This window comes from Lutra lutra, chromosome 3 (assembly GCF_902655055.1).
Source record: "Lutra lutra chromosome 3, mLutLut1.2, whole genome shotgun sequence".
In the NCBI taxonomy this organism is placed as follows: Eukaryota; Metazoa; Chordata; class Mammalia; order Carnivora; family Mustelidae; genus Lutra; species Lutra lutra.
This window is the reverse complement of record NC_062280.1, coordinates 136,684,973-136,707,780: the sequence shown is the minus strand read 5'-3', so window position 1 is coordinate 136,707,780 and position 22,808 is coordinate 136,684,973. Positions and strand designations below refer to the sequence as shown.

At 41.4% G+C, this 22,808-nt stretch overlaps 1 protein-coding gene and 1 non-coding gene across 5 annotated transcripts in view; one reads left to right on the top strand and one right to left on the bottom strand.

The window, feature by feature from the left end:
• The window catches only part of FOXO1 (forkhead box O1), a 102,004-nt gene that overhangs the window by 48,481 nt on the left and 30,715 nt on the right, over positions 1-22,808 (top strand). The gene's annotated exons all lie outside the window — the stretch shown is intronic.
• On the bottom strand, positions 17,758-17,863 carry LOC125096601 (U6 spliceosomal RNA). The gene has a single exon (XR_007126280.1). It is a non-coding gene; the product is annotated as a U6 spliceosomal RNA (small nuclear RNA).

Here is a 22,808-nt window from a genome sequence, read left to right as displayed (position 1 = left end):
CTTCAGTTTTTACTTTGCTTTATCTTGCTATCAGACATTTGGAAAAGTTGTTTTTGTAGTATTTTGGTTAAGTAGACATGCCTTTCAGTCAATTCCACTGTATTATTGTGTCAGGGTATCTTTTTTCTGTTGCAGATTTGTTGATATTTTTATTTTTCATTATTGATATTTTTATTATTTATCATGTATCTCTTCTAGATTATTAGGTTCATGCTCAACTAGCTTTAAACACTTGTCAGCTGATATAAGAGGCATCTTTTAGTGGTTAGTGTTGGCAGTATTATTGGTATAATTTGTGGTATCCTTCCACATTAGTTGGTTGCATTGCTAGCCCTGTGTCTTCACTGATCACCAGTGTTATCCCTTCCCTCTGTGATGTTAGTGATGACACAGCCTCTTCCATGAGAGGCTAACCACTGGTCAGGGCTCCTGTAGCTACTGGCCTGCAGGTATGGTGGTATGTGACTAGAGAGAAATGTAAAAGGGAATGCCATGGGGCTTCAGGGGACTGGAAAGGTCATGTCGGGTGGAAGCACCAGGAAAAGTACTGCCCTCCCCCTCTTAAATGGGTGCTGAAGTAAGGGTAGAATTTCAACAGGCTGAGGCAATAATTGGGCCAGAAAGGAGGAAATCCTGGGTAGTAGGAGCGGGCCTGACCAAAGGGATGCTTGTGGTAGAGGATGAGAGTGATAAGGTAATTGAGAAGTGCACTGTAGTTGGAATTGGGTATACTAGAGATGAGGCAGGAAAAGTGAGGGCCGTGTCCCCATCATTTCTATTTGAGAGTAGGGCGTTTTGGGGAGGGTATTCTTCATATGTGTATTGTTGACAATAATACTGTTAAAGTTTTAGATTTTTTCTTTTTTCTTCTTATTTTAAAGATTTAATTTTTTATTTGACGGAGAGAGAAAGAGCACCCGAGCTTAAAGCAGGCAGAGAGGCAGGCAGAAAGAGGTGGAAGCAGGCTTCCTGCTGAGCAGAGAGCCTGATGCAGAGCTTGATCCCAGGACCCTGAGATCATGACCTGAGCCGAAGGTAGAGGCTTAACCCCTGAGCCACCCAGGCGCCCCTAGATTTTTTCTTTATTTATTTGAGAGAGAGAGAGAGAGGGCACAAGCAGGGGGGACGGACAGAGAGAGAAGCAGGCTCCCCGCTAAACAGGGAGCCGGACACAGGGCTCCATCCCAGGACCCTGAGATCATGACCTGAGCTGAAGGCAGAGGCTCAATTACTATTAGTTTTAAGCACTAGCTGTGACACTCTGGACTTCGTAGAATTGTAATGCAGCATCTACAGACAGATTGAAATTTAGTTACTTCTTTTAATATTGACTTTTTCTACAGCATGTGGTTTTGCAGGCTGAGAAAAAGGACTGGATTACAGTTAAAAGTGTGTGTGTGTGCTTGGCTTGCATGCATTTTGAATAAGTTGCAGTTTTGTTAATCTGAAAGCACACTTAAAAGGACTTTAACATAGGGCGCATGGGTGGCTCAGTCGGTTAAGCATCTGGCTTTGGCTCAGTCTTGATCTCAGGGTGCTGGGATTGAGCCCTGCTTTGGGTTCCCTACTCAGTGGGGAGTCTGCTTCTCCCTCTCCCTTTGACCCTCCCCTCCCACTCATGTTCTCCTTTTCTCTCTCTCTCTCTCTCTCTCAAATAAATAAATAAATAAATAAAACTTTTTTTTTTTTTTTTTTAAAGGACTTTAACATACTGAGCATAATTAGTTTTCCTAGGAATGCCCTTTCTTTTGCTGTTAGAAACTTCAAAGTTTTAGAAAATGTTAAATCATATTTTTTTGAGTAAACAATGAGGAACAGCACTACCCAGTATTATTTGTTGGTTTTTTAGTGAATCACAAAGTATGTACCAGTTTTTAAATTCTGGAAACAAAGAATTCAGGTTTCTATGGCATTTAACAAATGTGATTATTCATAGCAAAATTTGCATTCCTGAAGCAGTTTAGAAGGAAAGAATTTCTGTCAAAGAGGAACCAGTTGGATTTTAGGAGGAATTAAACATAGAGCTGGTTAACTCTCTATAATGTTAAATACATACACTTTCGGTGTCTGTCTGCAGGAAAAAAATACTATTTTAACCCAGTGGCTTGTGGTTTATTCTTACACATAGAACTGTATTTAGGGATGGCAGTAATATTTACAAATATGTGAACAAATACAGAGCTGTCTGGTTTAGAGCCATATTGCCTGTTAGGACATTTTCAGAGAAACCTTCCTGCTAGAAAGGGCTCTGATGATTAGCCTCACCTTTCAGTCATCTGTAGTATGGGTTGTGTGTCTCCCCTTTCATTGATGCTGGTGGCGTGGTGTCGTTGCCTAGTACTGCTCTGACACTGGGCTGAAAGCATCCGACTCAGTTCTAGTAGAGATAGGTAGAACACCTAGGAGGGTAAACACATGAAGAGAACCACATACGGAAAATACTATATATTCCAAAGTTTAGGAGAATTAGAAAAAAATTATCTGGTCAAGGTAATTATGAAATATTGGGAGTTACATGTGGTCATAGGTGCACATGAACTAGCATGTACGTGCACACGCATGTGCGCACGCACACACACACATACACACACACACAGTACCACTGTTCAGATTTTCCAGAAGGTGGACTTGCAGGAACAAGTAACATGCAACTCTTACACACTTAAAAAGTGTTCATATAAAGTGCTTCTTGGGTGGCAAGTTTTTTTTTGTTTTATTTTGTTGTTGTTGTTGTTTTTAAATAATCGAGCTCGAAACAATTCAGGCTAATTCTATCAGTTTAAACCTAAATCAGACATTAAAAAAACAAAACAAAACACCTTTTTATCCCTGTTTGGCACAAAAGTGTTTAGGGTATGTCTTGGTGGCCACACCAGCATCTACTGTTAGAAGCTCCTCTAGTTGGCTTTCACTTTCTCAGTACGCATGTTAACCCATGCTCTCCATTCCCTCCCCATAAAACCCCTTACTGCTTGAGCTACCCTCTGCCTTAGTTGATTTTCTTTTGAAACTTCGTTGTGCTTTTTCAGACATGTTTGTGCAGTTTTACTTGTTTTCCCAATTAATAAAAATTATTGAATGAACCCATTAAATATGAATGAAATAATGGTTTTTAGGAAAACTAAATTGAACATTTTAGGAAGACTTAAGTTGCTGTTAAGTTAGGTGTGATCAGACCCTATAAAAGATTGGGGGGAAAGCATGAAGAATTCTGTAGTTAGATTGCTATGCTGGGGGCAGATTCCTTCTCTACTTTAGAGAAATAAAAAATGCAAGTATTTGCTGACAGTGCATTATAGATTGATAAGAAAGTTTAGAAATCCAACCATAGGACCTTGCCTCAAAGAAAGGTTTTTTGTTGTTGTTGTTGTTTTGTTTTTTTACTTTATCTCAAGCACTTTTACATGTGTATTTTTAAGTTAAATGTTTAAATCCTATATTCATTTAAAAAAATTCTGTACTTTTTTTTTTTGTGGGGGGGATTAATTGACCACGGAGGGTTTTGATCTAGTTTGGATTCGATTGGATAACAGACATGTTTTGACCTAAGGGTCAGTGTTACTAAGAATATCAACTACTGGGATGCTTGAGTGGATCATTGGGTTGAGTGTCTGACTTATGGTTTCAGCTCAGGTCATGATCTCAGAGTCATGAGATCAAGCCCCATGTTTGGCTCTGTACTCTGCAGGGAGTCTACTTGAGGTTCTCTCTCTGCCCATCCTCCTGCTTGTGTATTCTTGCCCCCCCCCCCAATAAATAAATCTTAAAAAAACAAAAAACACAAACTACCAAAAAGCCACATCTAACCTACTTTGTGATGTCTTGTTTCTCCTTATCACCCTGTGTTGAAATGGTAGATTTATCTTTTAAGATGTGCTGAGAGAAGTAAAATACAAATAAAAGGCATAGGCATAGTAAATTGAAAGAGACTTGAAAGATTAGCAGGGCCTTCAGTTAAATGACCAAGGAGATGGCCCTAACAGTGGTGTAGCTATTGAGTGACTAAGACAGTGAGTGGGTGAGTTGAGTGTGTGTGTTGTGTTCACATTCATCCCTTACTCATCCCACACAAAATTGCCTCTAGATCGGGACCTTGAACTCTGCGCCAATTTTATGGTAGTATGAGTAACATGCAGAAAATTGTGCTCATCAAGTTGACAAGCTTGGTAGTATGGTTTGGTAGTTGGTAGTATGCTGTTTTGTATTGCATTTGGGACTATCTTACATGTGTCAGCTCAAAAGAATATGTTGTTAATCTCTGGTACAAATTCTGGAAAAGCCTTAAAATGATTGGCAGTTACTGGCCAGAGATGGTAAATCATGCCTGCTAGATAGGATGCATTGTGTTGGGATGAAATTAAAGTAACAAGTTTTTTTTTTTTTTTTAAATTTTCAGTGATTTTTTAAAAATTTATTTTTATTTTTTGGAAAGATTTTATTTGAGAGACAGAGAGTGAGCGCATGAGCACACGAGCAGGGGGAGAGGGAGAGGGAGAAGAAGATTCCCTAGTAGGCTGGGAGCCTGTCAGGACTCAGTCCCTGGACCCTGGGATCATGACCTAAGTGGAAGGCAGTTGCTTAACTGACTGAGCCACTCAGGGGCCCTATTTTTATATTTTTTAAAGTAACTATAGGACCAGCGTGGGGCTTGAACTCACAACCACAAGATCAAGAGTTTCTTACTCTTATCAACTGAGGCAGCCAGATGCCCCTCTAAATGATTTTGTCTAGAAAAACATGGCCTTTAAAAAACTGTAGTATCAGTTGAAGGTAAATACCTCTCTGTTGGTATTTGAAATAATCTTTTATATTGCTTCTGTGAATTTCATTCTCTCTTACATTAAACATGTACATTTATTATGCATCTTCCCATATTCTTCTCATTGAACCCCAAGAGATCTGTATTAATGAATTTTATGCTTTGAACTTAAACTTTTTTTCTTGTCCTCATAAGAGACTGGGGAGAAAAAGGAGGAGGGTTTTTCATATTTCCTTTGAGAGCTTTTTTTTTAATCTTATGAACCTATTTCTTTTGAGAATTTTTCAATTGCACAGCAGGCCTAATTTTTTTTTTGCAGATGACTAGCTTAAATACCAGAAAATAGATCCACTGTCCCTTGGTTGTTTACTTCCCAGTTCCTTCACTAATCCTAGATGTAAGTTCTTTATTAAATCTGAAGCTAGTTTAAAAAAATTTTTTTTAGGGCGCCTGGGTGGCTCAGTGGGTTAAGCCGCTGCCTTCGGCTCAGGTCATGATCCCAGGGTCCTGGGATCGAGTCCCGCATCGGGCTCTCTGCTCAGCAGGGAGCCTGCTTCCCTTCCTCTCTCTCTGCCTGCCTCTCTGCCTACTTGTGATCTCTGTCTGTCAAATAAATAAATAAAAATCTTAAAAAAAAATTTTTTTTAATCTTTTATTTTTTATTTTTATTTTTTTTAAAAGATTTTATTTATTTATTTGGCAGAGAGAGATCACAAGTAGACAGAGAGGCAGGCAGGCAGAGAGAGAGAGGGAAGCAGGCTCCCTGCTGAGCAGAGAGTCCGATGTGGGACTCGATCCCAAGACCCTGGGATCATGACCTGAGCCGAAGGCAGCGGCTTAACCCACTGAGCCACCCAGGTGCCCCCCCAATTTTTTTTTTTTTTATCTTAAATTTGTTCCTATGATGATGGAACTGAAAATAAAAAGAAAACCAGAATGCTTGTCTTTTGTGAAAGTTTACATGAGTTTTTCTGTGTGTGATTTCAACCAGTGCCTGTTCACTTGAAATTTTATATATATAATTTCATTAACAACATATGTTCTTCCAGGGATGTCTGGGTGGCTCAGTTGGTTAAGTGTCTGCCTTCAGCTCAGGTCAGGATCCCAGGGTGCTGGGATCGAGCCCTGCATTGGGCTCCTTGCTCCGTAGGGAACCTGCTTCCCCTTCTGCCTGCTGCTCTCCCTACTTGTGCATGCTTTCTCTCTCTCTGACAAATAAATAAAATCTTTAAAAAAATGGACTTCCATAGAGTTCCAGTTACCTTTTTTTTTTTTTTTTAAAGATTTTATTTATCCATCTGACAGAGAGAGATCACAAGCAGGCAGAGAGGCAGGCAGAGAGAGAGGAGGAAGCAGGCTCCCTGCTGAGCAGAGAGTCTGATGCGGGGCTCGATCCCAGGACCCTGAGATCATGACCTGAGCCGAAGGCAGCGGCTTAACCCACTGAGCCACCCAGGCGCCCCCCTTTTTTTTTTTTTAATGATTTTATTTTTAAGTGATCTCTGCACCCTATGTAGGACTTGAATTCATAACCCTGAGATCAGGGAGTTGCATGCTCTGTGGGCTGAGCCAGCCAGGCACCCACCTTATTTTTTTAACCATAAACCTTACAGTTTGTTTGTTTTTTGGATTACATAACAGGTCTGAACTGAGGATCTTTGATGATATGTCCATTTCAAAGTATTTATCTAGTCAGGATTTTAATAAAAATTTTTTATTCACTTGAGAGTGTGCCCACATGAGCTGTGGGGGAGAGGGAGAAGTGGACTCCCCACTGAGCAAGGAGCCTAGGAGGGGGATGCAGGGCTCTATCCCAGGACCTGGGGTCATGACCTGAGCTGAAGGCAGACATTTAACCATCTGAGCCTCCCAGGGGCCCTTCAAGTCAAGATGTTAATGATAAAACTGTGCTTGTACAAGGATATAGTTAGTTATTGCTTTATCGTTTTCAAAAGAACAACATAGCACGAGTAACATCTTATAAAACATACACCAAAAAGTGCCAGTCTGACCAAAAAAAGCCATTTAATCACTGAGAATTTTAATAAGTATTCTGAAATGGGGTTATAGTGAAGTATCTGTTTAATGTATTGGGCAGTTCAGAAGATTAATTTGTTCAGATTTGCTTGGAGACTTGATGAGAACAAATTTGGCTTTAAATTAATACAAATTTATAATTACAAATTTATAATTATAAATACATATAATTATAAAAATGATTTAAAGAAAATTTGAAAAATAAGAGTGCTTTATTTCTTTAATGAAACACCTGAATGTTTTAGCTAATGCTTCTGTTTTCTGTGCATTGTCTTTTAAAAATCACTGCTTAATGCTGTGTATAAAACTTGCCAACTTGCTTTTAATTAATAGAGTAAGTTCATTGAGGGAATAATGTAAAATATCATTGGCAGCGTGACTGGAAGTGGCTTGAGCAAGTAAAAATTAGCTTCAAGTCAACAGCTAAATAAACAGAAAAGAAGCATGCCTCATCGTAGGGATTCTTATTTAATATCTCCTAAAGTCTGGGCTTTAGCAAACCAATTTATTATTTGTCATTTGGTAGAAGTTAGAGTCTAGTGAAGGGGGAGATGAGTGCAGAGCAGGCAAACAGAGGGGGGATTGCGTTATAATTAGTGCCTGTGGGATAATTTTATACACAGACTGGATATGGCTCAGGCTCATGTTTTCAGGCATTGTTTCTGTGCAGGCATTGATCTTGGATTTTCTTTTTTAGTTTTTATTTGTAGCGGATTTCTTGAAGAAGGATCACTGTTTGATTGGTTGTTAATCATCTAGAATTTGTGGGGCACCTGGGTGGCTCATTTGGTTAAGCGGCTGCCTTCAGCTCAGGTCATGATCTCCAGGTCCTGGGGTCATGTGGTCCTGGGATCAAGCCCCACACAGGGCTTCCTGCTCAGCCGGGAGTCTGCTTCTCCCCCTCTCTCTGCCCCTCCCCCTGCTTGTGCTCTCTCTCTGTCACACTCTCTCAAATAAATAAATAAATAAAATCATTAAAAAAAATATCTAGACTTTGTTATGATTAGGAAGTCTAAATAAAATATTGGGTCTGTTAGATTTGATTTGGTCAGAAATTTGAATACTTGGTTTCATGGATTGCCTTTTAATCATCATTGGTTATATGCAAATTGAGCTACAGTATTAAATATGAACAGTACCTTAGGAGTAAATTAGACAGTTTGGAAGCTCCATTAACTCTTTCGGAGTACTAGGCTGCTGTTTAGTCTACCCAAACAATAATTTACTAAGTTTAGCATACCCAGACAGTAATTTGCAAAGTAATACCTTGAAGATGCTAGAAAGAGTTAATGAAGCTTCTGAAGTACCTAGGGTTTTCTTGGAGAGCCTGTTTCAGCATTTACAGTGGTTGTACTTGAGAAAAAGTGTCTTTAAATTGAATGCCTATTGCAGGAATTGTTGCTAAATTTATGCTCCCATCTTTCCGTTTTTATCTAGTTCCTTCCCTGTCCTCTGCCCTTTTTTGCAAGACTCCTTTTCCTTGTTCAGTCCTGTGGTTTCTCTCCTCACCAGGTTTAGCCAGGTGAGAGCAAACACATGGTTTCTGGAGATCCATTTAGTTTTTGCTGTCTTGCTCACCTGTATTCTCCTGTATCTGCATCTTTCCATCTTTGTCCCGAGCTTTAGTCTGATTTTTCAGCCAGCTGGTGACCACGTGGTGTTGAACTCACCTTCCTCCCTGAAACCAGTTTCCCCTACTGCCTACATTATATTTTGAGTCGCACTTACCATCATTCTTTCAAGAGTCTCATCCTGGAGCTCTGGAAAACAACTCCCGTCAACTGCAGCCGCTCTGTCAAGTGTCAGGATGGAACTCTCTTGGGGTTTTGTCTCTCTCCTTCCCAGTGGTGCTCACCATCTCCTATCTGGACCTCTACACTGGGCTTGCTACCTCCAGTTTCCTTCTTCTTCACTCTACTCTGGGCTGGCTACCAGAACAGATTTCTACATGTCACTTTAATTATATCATTTATCTCAAACACCTTCAGACACTCTGCTGGCGTTCCAGGCTACTCACCATCTGAAAGGCCCAGCTTTCCAGCTTCCTTTCCTACAGACTCTTCTACCAGCCCACCTTCCATGCTGTAAGACACTCACCTGTCCCCTACAGTTTTACAGTTACTCATTCTCCACTCCCAGCCGGACATACCCTTTTCCTTGTCCACACTGATCTGTCTGAAACTGTTCACTGGAAGAAGTCAGGCTCAGGAAGGTGTATTCTGAACGATTCCTTGTGTTTGAATTTCAGTAAAGAAAACTGGTTTGTGTGGTAGAAGGCAGAACACTGGGGAAGGGGCTGCTGAGTAAGAGAGCCTCCTGCTTGGGTTCTGGAATTGCTTGGGGGGGGGGGGGGGGGTTGCATGGGGATAAACAAACGTAAAAATTCGTATAGCTGGACCCAGCAGGTATTAGCTGTTGGCTTAATGTAAATTAAACCTCAATGAAACAGACTAGAACAGTGCCCACCTTCTGTGGGCTGTGATGGGCTTAAATTAGATAATGGGTTTAAAATGCCAGGCATAGAGACTGGCACATGGGAAAAATTACCCATGCTGCAGTTCCATGGTTGTTTTTCTCCTTCTGAATTGTGGAACAGCTATTCCTCAACAAGACTAATTTGCAAATAATTTGACCTTGAAGACCTTTTTTTTTGTATTCTTTTCTTCACTTGAATCTTTTATTGCCATGTTTATTGCTTAGTTGATATTGTTGATTTAATGTGGATACCTGCTTGTATTTTTTAGCATACACTTTTGATGGTCAATAGAAATAGTGGCAAGTGTGGTGTGTTATGGAACACTTGCAATAGTTTTAATGTTTCTTTCCCCCCCAAAACATTGCACACATCAAAAGAAGAATTTTGGTTTTGTTTTAAAAGTATTTTATGCAAACTTAACTTTTATTTTCCTGAGTATTTTCATTACTAGGGAAGCATAAATGGGACTTTGGGGAAGGCATATTATAGCTCAATGTAGGGAAGACTTTCTTAGGAGAGCTGTTAAAATGGGTTTAACTGATTTTTAAATAATAAATGTCTTGCAAGATGGTGGTTAGCAAACTTCAGTGTGTGTATGAATCGCCTGGGGATCGTGTACAAATGTAGGTTCTGACTCATTAGGTCTGAGGTGAAGCCTAAGGTCGTGCATTTGCAACCAGCTTTCAGGTGCTGCTGCGGGTCTCTGGACCACACTTTGAATAGCAGGTAATGAGTGACATTATGAAGGGCAAAGCAAGAACAACTTAGAACTTAGCTCATGAAAACCGCCCCACCAGTTTGGGTGGGTAGTGACTGGGTGAGCCATATTTGTGTAAATATTCCTCAAAGAACCCATTCAAGAAAGTACTAACTCTTTTAAAGTTTTGTCAAGTGAATTTTTTTTCATACTAGTGGGCCAAACTGGTTTATTTCACCAATTTGTGTTTGTTCCCTCTTGAAAATAATGTTGTATTAGCTGAAAGGGTCATGAATTCAATCAGAACTTTTAGGGAAAGAAATTTAAAAATAACTTGGAATCATTTGTGACTGCCCCTCCTTAAAAATAAAATTAAAAAACCAGAAAAACTGAACTAAATACCACTGGCAAGACACAGTCCTTCCCCATTTGTCACCATATTCCATGAACAATACTTGACAAAATCACCACCACTCTGCGGTATGCCATTTAAAGAGCCAATTTCACTACTTTGTGTTTTCCCTCTTATGGCAGGTAAATTTCCATTCCCCTTCTCTGAATTGGGACCTCTTTTATTCCATTTTTCCCTCTTGCTTATCATATTCTTGACTCAGTAGAGGATGATTCTATACCCTGTCAAACTTCAACATCTGTCAGGCTCTGATTTGAGAAAAATCCAAGTTACAAATTGAAGATGAGCTCCAACCCTTTGATGTTGGGAAAGCAGTGCTGTCAGAGGACTTGTCCCCAGAGCAGCGCCTGCCAGCCCGCTGCTAGCCTGCCTGCTGTTATAGGGTAACAGGAAGAACGTGGCTCTGCCTGCTGGCTCTTGGGCACATTCCTTTCTGTTTGGGACTGAGGTACCAGATGCACACATTATCAAATTACTTAATGAAGATTTTGTAGCACATCTCTAATACTTTTGAGAGGCCTTCTCAGCCCAAGAAGGGTGTGTGGGCAGAGGGCTTGAGAGGAGAGGGAGAGAGGGGAGATTTCACACTGGTGAACAGGGTCCTCCCCGATCCTCAGGATGCATGTGAGTGCTCCAAGATTGGCTGTTTCTTTTCATCCCTAAATTGGCAGAAGGGACTGATGCATGCTCAAGGGAAGGTTCTTTATAGGGCAGGACCCATTACCAGGGTTTTGGCTTCAACCTTGATACAGTGTTGCCATTTACAGTCTGACACAGGAGACTTTGTTTAAAAAATTTTTTTTTAAAGATTTTTTTTAAATTTATTTGTCAGAGAGAGAGTGAGAGAGAGCGAGCACAGGCAGACAGAATGGCAGGCAGAGGCAGAGGGAGAAGCAGGCTCCCCGCTGAGCAAGGAGCCCGATGTGGGACTCCATCCCAGGACGCTGGGATCATGACCTGAGCCGAAGGCAGCTGCTTAACCAACTGAGCCACCCAGGCGTCCCTGTTTAAAATTTTTTTAAAGGGGGCGCCTGAGTGGCTCCTTGGGTTAAGCCTCTGCCTTCGACTCAGGTCCTGGGATCCTGGGATCAAGCCCCACAGGCTCCCAGCTCAGCTGGGAGCCTGCTTCCCTTCTCTCTCTGCCTGCCTCTCTGCCTACTTGTGACCTCTCTCTGTCAAATGAATAAATAAAATCTTTAAAAAAATACATTTTTTTTAAAAGAAGATTTTATTTACTTACTTGACACAGAGAGCACAAGCAGAGGGAGGGCAGAGGGAGAAGCAGGCTCCCCACCCAGCAGGAAGCCCAATGAGCATGAGGGGGGGCTTGATCCCAGGACTCCAGGATCATGACTTGAGTGGAAGGCAGATGCTTAACTGACTGAGCCACCAAGGCGCCCAGGAGACCTTGTTTTAAACTATGATTAAGGGCCTCCACGTGGTGGGCTGTGGTTTACAGACCCTGATAACTTAGAGGGATGCAGCTCACACTGATAAAAGTGGGCTCCAGTGGTCTCTGTCAGAATCAGATGTAATTGAATTATGTAGATGGTTCCAGTAACAAAGGTGGTTCACCTCCCTGCCACCTTCTTACTGGGGATATCTCTGTCTTAGAGACTAAGAACATACAGAAAGACTGGGTGGCCATGAACTTGTCTCTTACATTAAACTCTGTGAGATTTTTCTGTAATAATAAGAATAGTGTTCCTAAATACACAGGGTTATTGTTAGGATTGATTGAGATAATAATGTATGGAAGACTGGACTTAAAGTTTTAATAGCACACACATATTTGTAAATAATGGTCTTCCAGGGTTTTGCTTTGTGTAATTAGTCCTCCCCGTGTGATCAGTACTAAATTGGCAGAAAAAAGACAACCCATTCCTGCTTACACTGTGCTGGTGGAGATCTGGAGTATTTTGGGATGCTGTGCTGTCTTCAGATAAAATGGGGCTAACATTTTATGAGGAGGATTATTGAGATGGCATTGGGGACAGTGAAGAGAACGGTTGTGTGTATTGCAGACTTTCTTTCCTGAATACTGTAGTGCTTAGGAGATTATGAAGAAATCAAGAACTATGTGATATTTAAGAAGTGAGTGTGACTTCATGTGTTGTTGGCTTAGAATGTAAGCCAGCTGAGAACAGAGCCCACCAGTGATGTGTGTGTATATTTAGCACCATGTGAATTGGGATTGGTTGGTTCAGTTGAAGAAGGTGGCCCTGACCCTAACAGTGATAATCCTGCCCTTGAACCTCAGTGAGCTAGCCCCTGAGCTGCTAAGGAGCTCAAAGTACGTGATCTATTGTCCTCATTTTTTAGTGGAAGAAACAGAAGGGTTAAATAATTTATCTAACGTCCTATAACTTGCAACCGACAGGCATTTGAGTAAAGATCTCTAAAGAAAGCCACCTTGCTTCCTAAGGCTAGGTTTTAAAATTTATTCCTCAAATATGGAATAGCCCACAAAGACTTGAGGTTAGTCTTTGGAAGGCTTATGTTTTCACTAAGGCACCACGAGACCAGGGACAGAAATGGTAATACTGTTAATAATTTTGTACCTGAATTAGAACAACCCAGCTCCATTGTCTTGGCCCAGGCGGCTGGGCTGTCAGCATGAAAGACTCAGGACTCCTGGAAAACAACACAGTACCCATTTGAGAGCAAATGGGTGTTATTTTCTTTTCTGTAAGGAAAGATGAGCTTTCATGCAAATGAACAGTAGGTCCATTTGGCCACTCAAGAGGACTTAAATCAGATTCCATAACTATCAACCTTTACTGTCCCTTTGTTGTATGACAAAACACATAGACTGTGTTATTCCCCGCTGAGCCCAGAGCAAATTCTGTCATATTAAATAATCACACTGCTTTTATACTTAATTGGACTGAGACTCCTTCCTCCCCTCTGAAAAATTATGTTCACATTTCTTTTTTCTTTTTTTTTTTTTTTAAAGATTTTATTTATTTTATTAGTCAGAAAGAGCGAGCGAGCAAGCACAGGCAGACACAGTGGCAGGCAGAGGCAGAGGGTGAAGCAGGCTCCCTGCCGAGCAAGGAGCCCAATGCGGGACTTGATCCCAGGACACCAGGATCATGACCTGAGCCGAAGGCAGCCACTTAACTAACTAAGCCACCCAGGCGTCCCTATGTTCACATTTCTACAGACCCAATCAATCACCAAAAGGAGAACTCAAATGTCAGTGTTTTGGGGGAACCTTCCTACACTGTGGTGAGAATGCAAGCTGGTGCAACCACTCTGGAAAACAGCATGGAGGTTCCTCAAAAAGTTGAAAATAGAGCTATCGTATGACCCAGCAATAGCACTACTGGTTATTTATCCTAAAGATACAAATGTAGTGATCCGAAGGGGCATGTGCACCCAAATGTTTATAGCAGCAATGTCCACAATAGCCAAACTATGGAAAGAACCTAGATGTCCATCAACAGATGAATGGATAAAGAAGATGTGGCATATATACACAATGAAATACTATGCATCCATCAAAAGAAATGAAATCTTGCCATTTGTGACGACGTGGATGGAACTAGAGGGTATTATGCTAAGCAAAATAAGTCAATCAGAGAAAGACAATTATCATATGATCTCCCTGATATGAGGAAGTTGAGAGGCAACGTAGGTAGGGGGTTTGGGGTGTAGGAAAGGAATAAATGAAACAAGATGGGATTGGGAGGGAGACAAACCATAAGAGACTCTTAATCTCACAAAACAAACTGAGGGTTGCCTGGGGGTAGGGGGTAGGGAGAGGGTGGTGGGGTTATGGACATTGGGGAGGGTATGTGCTCTGGTGAGTGCTGTGAAGTATAAACCTGGCGATTCACAGACCTGTACCCCTGGGGCTAATAATACATTATATGTTGATTTTTTTTTTTTTAAAGGAAAGAAAAATATCACTGTTTTGTAGCTAGCAGACCAAGTTGTGAAATAAATATTGAAATGTGACTTTCATACTTCGTGTTTTTTATGCCTTGATACTTGAAGTATGGTTCATGGATTGGGTTGATGGCATCAGCATCACCAGGGAGCTTGTTAGAATCTAAGGCTTGATCCCAGGCATACTGAATCAGTCTGCCTTTTGACAAGATCCTGGGTGATTCCTATGCATGTTCAAGTATGAGAAGCACTGGTTTTTATGGTACTCAACCCCCTCCAAGTTAATGGTTAAGCTTACTGAATGGAAGCTTTCTTCTTCTCTACAAAGTTCATTTCAAGGATAAAATTTTATATTTTAGAGCCCTAAAGAATAGAAATGTCATGTTTGGCTGTTTAGCATCAAGGGGCATCTTGCCATTTCTAGCATAATCTGAATTATTTATTAAACCTCTTAATCTCAGTTTTTCTATACTGTCTTTGTATTCTGTTTGTAATGTAAAGTTAGTAGGGTGTTTCTTTATTTGGGGGGAGAAGAGTTAATCTTGGCCTCTTGAGAGTATACAAATCTCAACCAAATTACAGACATAATATCTCCTGTCCATCCCACTCAAGAGGGAAGCTGGTAACCACTCATCGTATCCCGCTTGCTCCTCCAGCAGCACATCTTTTCTCTGGGGTCCCACCTCTTGGTTTATTGTCTATACATCCTGCCCTCTCAGCAGTTGACCTGGGCCTGACTCCTGTCACTTACTGCCTTTGTGACCAGGGCCTCGGTTTCCTCACCCCCACAGTGAAGGTGTTGGATTCCTACACTCCGGAGAGCCTCACCAGCCCATTTTTACCCTCTCCAGCCAGCTCTTCATGACCTATGGCCAGGTCTGCCTGAGCTCCTGACACCTCTTCTTTCTTCTCTTACCTTCCTTCTCCACCCCTACTGCCCTGCCTTCTGCTAGGCTCTTCCTGCTCTCACACATCTCCTTAAACTCCAGAATAGCCTAGAAGTGACCAATATGTGTTTTTTTTGTACTGTCAAGGAGGAGGGAGATTCCATGTTCAAGGACTCAGAGTTAACTTGTGAATTTATTTGAATTCATACTAAGTCTCTACTTGATGATTGTACAGTTCTCTCGGAAGTGCTTTAAGCAGAAGCACCCCTTTATGAAATAATACCTCTCCCCCTCCTATTTTTAGGGAGGAGGCTCACTTAAGTTTTTTAAATTCAGAGAAAGTAGGAAATCTTGGATCATTTTAGTATTAGCTGTGGGTTGTTGTCAAGCCAGCCCTTGTCTAAGGGGACCTCATTAGGCAGTGCTCTATAATGGTGACAGGGCGGCTTAAAATGTCTAAGTAAATGTAAATGATCTCAGAGCCAGTAGTTTCACTTGAAAGCCAATGAAACATCTAATTAAGGAGCAAAGAAGGATGTCAGAAGGATCCAAAGGCCTGCATTTTTGTTATATTGTAGTAGATTTTACTGGAAGCCAGAGGATTCTTTATATAATAAATCTGGGGGGAGGGGGGAAGGACACAAATAACAAAAAATTTCCCGTTTCTTTACTTGTGGTATAAACAGAAACAGCTCATAGGTGGGAATGCCCAGTAGTTTGTATTACTTATTACCAGGTTCAAATTTGAACTTGAAATATTTTTTAAGATGGGGGAGGAGTAGGGAGAGAGAGAGAGAATCTTAATCAGGCTCCATGCTCAGCACGGAGTTCCACAGGGCTAGATCCAAGCACCCTGAGATCATGACCTGAGCTGAAAAAAAAGAGTTGGACACTTAACCAACTGAGCCACCCAGGTGCCTGAAACTTACAATATTTTTTTAATCACATTCTACAGTGGTAAAAGCTTTTCTTTACAACATGTATAATTATCTTGCTAAGCTTTTTTAACATTACATAAGGAGAAAACAGTAACATCTTGGAATGATTGTAAACTGGCACTTAAGACCCTAGAAGTGAACTGTTTTCTAATTACTGAATTATATGTGTGACTCGATTCCGTACTCCTCCTCCTTGGATCTTAGGTTTTTAAATAGTCTTATTCAAAATGCTTCCTTCTATTCTTGAGGCATAGTTGATATTTTAGCAGTGTTCAGTTTTATATACATAATTGTTGTGTAGGCTGTGAAATTATTGCTTATTAGATTGGTAATATCATAAGCTTTGTACCTTTTAATTATGTTTAATAGTGTGAGACCCAGAAATGCCCCCTGTGTACTCCTTTAATACTTCATGACAGGACAGTAGGGGCGCACCATCACTGTAATGTAGTAAAAGGGACTGGGAAATGGGAATTGGGGTTATTGAGATTGGAAAACAAGAGAAGGTAACTTGTAGATTCTTTCTGGTGATGAAAGGTTTGGTTTCCTGACTCTGTTGAGTCCTGCAGAAGGACGAACAAGGGTAAGGCAGAGTTTTAGTCCTTCAGGAGCTCACAAACCAGGCAGAGCTCAGCTGATGTTACAGTTCTAGCTGTTGGATTGGAGCTATTCAGAAAATATTCTGAGGCACGTAGAAATCCGGCATTCTTCTGCCTTGCTTTCACTGCTGTTCAAAAAGCGTATGTTCTTTGTTCTGGATCTGTGAAATACGGATTGATCCGTTGCTTTTCAAAATTTAAGATAACTCCCTGAAAGCTAGGGAGTAGGCCTGATTCACTAAGCAAATTGTGGACAGGAAGAACTTTATCTGTATCCTGAGTTTTGATGGTCTGTCTCCCTCCGCCCCCCCACCACCCCCAGAGGACTAGGTACACAGGTTCTCAAATTAATTTGTCTGGTGTTGAGTCATCTGAGAGCTTTTGGAGAAGGAGGTGAGAGTAGCATGAGATTTAAATAAGATGGGCATTGCACATTATGGTGTCTCCAACTTGGAAGAGTAAGATGTATGTAGCGTTGTTGGATGAAGACGTCAGTCTGTGAGTATTCAGCACGCCTAATCATTTATTTCATTTAATCTACTTGTAAAGTGTTAACTTATTTATTAACCTATAGCAACCAAGAATTTTGAATCGTCTTTGCTCTAGTTTGTTTTTAAAGTATGTGACCATTTATGTGCCATTCTAGAACTGTGAAAATAAGCTATGGTGAATAAAATCATAATCGAGGGTGCCATTGTTGGAGGAGTGGAGTTGGCAGAATGCTGGATCAACAGGAAAAGAACCCAAGGAAACATTCAGGAGTGACAGAAGTGTCCTCTTCTTGATTGGGCTGGTGGGCCACGGGGTATGCAGTTGTCAAACTGAATCGTCTGTTAAGATCTGTGCATTTAGGGGCGCCTGGGTGGCTCAGTGGGTTAAAGCCTCTGCCTTCGGCTCAGGGTCCTGGGATCGAGCCCCTCATCGGGCTCTCTGCTTAGCGGGAAGCCTGCTTTCTCCTCTCTCTGCCTGCCTCTCTGCCTCTGTCAAATAAATAAATAAAATCTTTAAAAAAAAAAAAAAAAGATCTGTGCATTTAATTTACTATAAATTGTACCTTTTCCCATAGGGCACACTTCATGAATTTATGTGTTATCCTTGCACAGGGGCCGTGTTAATCTTCTCTGTATCGTTCCACTATTAGTATATGTACGCTGAAGCAAGTAGAGTATAACCTCTCTTGTTACTTGAAATTTTAAAGTTTTTTTTTTCCCCATACTAAAACAATACAGTGATTGGAAAGATGATGCAGCCACCCTTTGAAATATCTGTAATGATTTTGACTTAACGTAAAATATGCATTGGAACTTCTTATCAAAAGTAGAATTTCACAAAAGTCATTGAAGGAAAAGGCCTTCATTATCACGTGTCTTCATTCTGAGATATACAAGGGCAAGATACAGTGTTTTTGAAGAAAGGTCCTGTTTCTGTTGGAGCTCTCGAAGAGGTAAAAAGTAACACATGCAAGATGAAAAGTATTTTAAATTTAGTATCATATATGAATTCCTACATCAGTGACCTTGTCAAGAATATGCAGAGACTTTTCTCGCCATACATCCTTATTCATGGAGTCACTGTGTACTATGACACATAGCCCAGGGGCTGGTGACCGAGCAGTACACAGCACTCACAAAATTCATATCCATGTGGAGTTATAATCCCAGCAGGAGAGATAGATAATGATTAGATAAGTATAATGTGAAGTATATTATGGTGGTAAGTGCTTTGTAAAAAATCATGCAAGTGGGGCATCTGGGTGGCTCAGTTGGTTAAGTGTCTGTCTCTTGATCTCAGCTCATATCTTGATCTCATGGTTGTGAGTTCAAGCCCCATGGTGGGCTCCACGGTGGGCGTGGAGCCTACTAAAAAAAAATGTTAAGCAAGGAAAGTGGGGTTTGGAGCAACCCTGGATTTGAGGATGGCCTTAATTGGGGTACATTTGTTCAGAGACCTGAAATGGTGAGGTCTTCTTTCAAATCTTGAACCACATACATAGATTTCTTCTTCACAAATACATATTTTTAAAGATTTATTTATTTGAGAGAGAGTGAGTGAGAGAGAAGTGGGGAAGAGCAGAGAGGGAAAGAGCATCTTTTTTTTTTTTTTAAAGATTTTATTTATTTATTTGACAGACAGAGATCACAAGTAGGCAGAGAAGCAGGCAGAGAGAGAAGAGGAAGCAGGCTCCCTGATGAGCAGAGAGCCGTATGCGGGACTGGATCCCAGGACCCTGGGATCATGACCCGAGCCGAAGGCAGAGGCTTTAACCCACTGAGCCACCCAGGCGCCCCTTGAGTATGTCTTTTTGTTTTGTTTTGTTTTGTTTTTTTAAGATTTTAAAAATTTATTTGAGAGAGTGAGAGAGAGCATGAGCTGGGGAGAAGTAGAGGGAGAGGGAGAGTTAGACTCCCCACTGAGCAGGGAGTCTAACACAGGGCTCAATACCAGGACCCTGGGATCATGACATGACCTGAAGGGGGGGGGACGCTTAACCTACTGAGTCACCCAGGCACCTGTGAGAGAGAGTCTTAAGCAGACTGCATGCTGAGTGCAGAGCCCAGCATGGGGCTCGATCCTATGATACTGAGATCATGACCTAAGCCCAAACCAAGAGTCAGATGCTTAACTGTGCCATTCATGTGCCCTATCAGAAGTAAATATTAAGAAAAAACATAGTAAAAAGAAAAAAACAAATCAGCTCTTGACTACAATGTCATTCTCTCAGGATCCTGCACCCTCATGAAGTTTTTGAGCCCAAAGATGAGAGTAGCTGCTATTGAGTTGTTTGCTTTGTACTTAAGGAAATTGTAATTTCAGTTGCTTAATTTTATATTGAAGGCTTCAATGAAATGGGATATTTTTGCTGTCAATTACTGAATAACAGCATATTCTGAAACTTAGCAAAGCTAAGCAACACACAGTCTTTGTTTCAGTTTCTGTGTGGTCAGGAATCTGGGGCCTAGCTCAGCTGAGCGCCTGGAGGAGAGGAGATGACAGAGGGCCTGAATATCACGAGGAGAGCCTGAGGGCGTCTCAGAGGCTGTCCCCTGTGTGATGTCGCTCAATAGTGACTCTATCTCTGCAGGTTGGCCTTGAGAGCTACAATTCTTCTTGCGCCCCAAGGAAGGAAAAGAAACTATTTCCTGACTTTTCATCCAGTTATCCAATCAAATACAGCACACACCACGAGGAAATAAGGGTTGGCAAAAATAAAACAGTAGTAAAATTACAAAATGACTGGCCTTGAATGGTTTTACACTTTCTCTGTCATGGGACCCATTGGGTGCTTCCTCTGGCAGTCTCCACTCTGCTTTTTGTCCTTTCTGGCACCTGGTTGGCCTGCTGGGTAAGGACAGCACTGGGATTCCTGTTCTGGACCTTGGGCTACCTTGCGCACTAACCTACTAGTCACTCCCTCCATTCCCAGCTGTCTCTGGAGCTTCAGTTTCTCAGAATTGCTGTTTGGCTGAAGCTCCTTGCCAATGATGGTTTCTTCTTTTGTGGGGCTTTCCTTGTCCATGAGCTGCTCTCTGTCTGGACCATGTCTGGACCTAGTTCTGGAGCTCTGTGTCTGGAAGGAGGGAAGCACAAGGAAACAGTCTTAAGTCACTGCCGTCCTTCAGCAGCAAGGTGCCACCATTCCCTCTTCCGAAGTGTGCATTCCCTCTTGGATTTCTCAGAGCTCCCCCTTCCTCCTCAGTTGTTGGCAGAAGGGCCTCCTTATTTCTCAGTTGACAGAGCAGAAATGATGGACTTCTGGTGAATCTTGCCATTTCAGTTCGAGACTGCTAGTCCTCTTGGCCTCTGCTCATCTTATATCCATTCGTCATGCTCTGGACCTCCAGAGGTCTTGCAGAACCTGTGCCTTGTGTTTTAGGCAATACTTGCCACTTTAAAAATCAGAAAGGGATGAAAGGAAGCAGACTGTAGACATTAGTTAGAAGAGGATTTTGCTGGCCAGTATATAAAATGGAATGTTAAATGAAAAATTGTCAGGTGCCACGTGAAATGTTTAGTTAAATTAAGTTCACCCCCTTTCCCAAGCAATTTGATTTTCTTGAAGAAGACTGCGCAGAAGGCATCAGTGCAGCTCTTGGTATGTTACTGAAACTGGAATGACATTTCAGCGTTATCTCTACTTCTCTACATCGTGCCTCTGCTCCCAGCAAGTCTGAGCCATTGGAGCAAGTTCTGGACTTTGAGACTGCTGGATGACCTGTGCTGTGGAGATGGAAAGCTAACCTTTATCTGTTGATTTTCTGGATTTGTGCTGCGTTTGGTTCATCTTAGATGTCACTCGTTCTGGATCTGAGTTGACATAATTCTTGCTGGGCTACCGCTGGGGATAGTTAGTATCCATCCTGCAGAGTGTTCTTAGGTCCCTCCCTCAGACTGTTTCCTCAGACTGGGTGGGATTACTAAAGTGGGGTCCTATTTTTTTTAGACTGACTTTTACAGGAGTTGAAGGGTCTTGGGAGGCCATCTGTTTACTCGAGGGACACTGAGTAGCAGAGAGGCTAAGGCACATTATGCCCAAGGTTGCCAGTCTGGTTAATGACACCAGGCAGAGTAGGATTTCTTGGCTGCCTGCACAGTATCCTCTCTTACACTTCTTCCCAGCTGTGTCGCCTTGAAAGCAGGCTGAAGGAAATCTGTGTTTCCATTTTGCACCCTTGACAGATGAACGCTTCTCTAAAACTTGAGTTAGTTTAACTCTGGAAGGAGTGGGCCTTTGGATAATGGGCATTTTGGAAAGAAAGCTATTTGAGGAATGGTAACGGCCAGGATTCATTATGTAAGAAGGGACCCAAGAGTCTCAGCAAGGAGAGGATTTCCCTGTTTGTGGTATTTAAGTTGTGGTATAAATTCCTCCCATGGTGTTTGGTTTGCATCATTTGGCTTAGATATTGTTAGATGTTACTGGTCTAATCCAATTCCTTGTTTTATGAAAATAGGTTTTTTGTTTCTCTAAGTGGACTTCTCTTTGTCAGTGTGCTGGAATAGTCATTCTTGGACGGAATTGATGACTTTTGAATCTCTCTGTTATGTTTTCAGGCATGCCTTAGGGGTCCTAATATAATACTGTTTTTACTGGGAGGAGTTGGGTAAGGGCGGTAAACACTGGAGAGATAGGAGACAGGCTGCTGTAGGACAAAATTGCAGACTTCTGCTAAAACTTCTTGATTTTAAGTTATGGCAAAAGAGTAAGACTTCTGTAGCTCTTCAGATTCTAGTTCTTAGGTCTTCACATTGCTGTTTCCAAGCCCCCCTCAAACATCTGCTGCTTCGGGCCTTGTGCAGTCATGCTCTAGTGGCTGGCCCCAGAAGTCTGACACCTCTTCCTGTCTCAGCTCACGGCAGCCCCAAACAGCTGAGCTCCCGACACACAGGAACAATGGGGCTCCTGAAGACGGTCCTGCTGTTGACCTACAGAAGCACATTTCCTCTTCTGAACTTCCAGACAGAGTTACTGGCATGGCTTCGAAATGCGCTCTGAAACGAATAGATTCCAAGGGTTCTCTGTTAACCTATTCTGACTTATTTAGGAGGCAGGAATGTTCATTATTTATGTTAGTGGTTAGTTAACCAAACTAGAACATGTTTTCCTTTCACAGTTGAATGCTGAGAGAGTAACAAAGACCAAATATTTTATAACACAGATCCTTGAACTTGCTCTGATAATACTGTATTTTATTTTGCAGCAACTTCTGGTTTTAGGGGACAATTAAATATTTCTCTTATTGGGAAGTTTCACATTTTAAGTAAATTGAAATGGAAATGAAAGTTTTCTAAAAATAATGCTGGTTGTGTTTATGTGAGTTTTTCTTTTTCTTTTTCTCTCTCTCTCTCTTTTTTTTTTTCTTTTTAAAATTCCAGGTCATTGGTGGGGAAGGCCTTGATTGGGGAGAAAATGTAAATTTCATGCCCGTCTCTTTTTGTTTAGAATTGATGAGAATTAGATTGAACGGTTTGTGAGAATAGATGGAAGTGTATGAGGTTTCTTTTAGTGTTGAACACCCTAACAGTCATTGCTTGATGATCTACCTTTACTGTCCTGTGGATACATCAGTGGCACTTCTGAGTCACTATTTTCTTGTTGACTCTGAAGGAC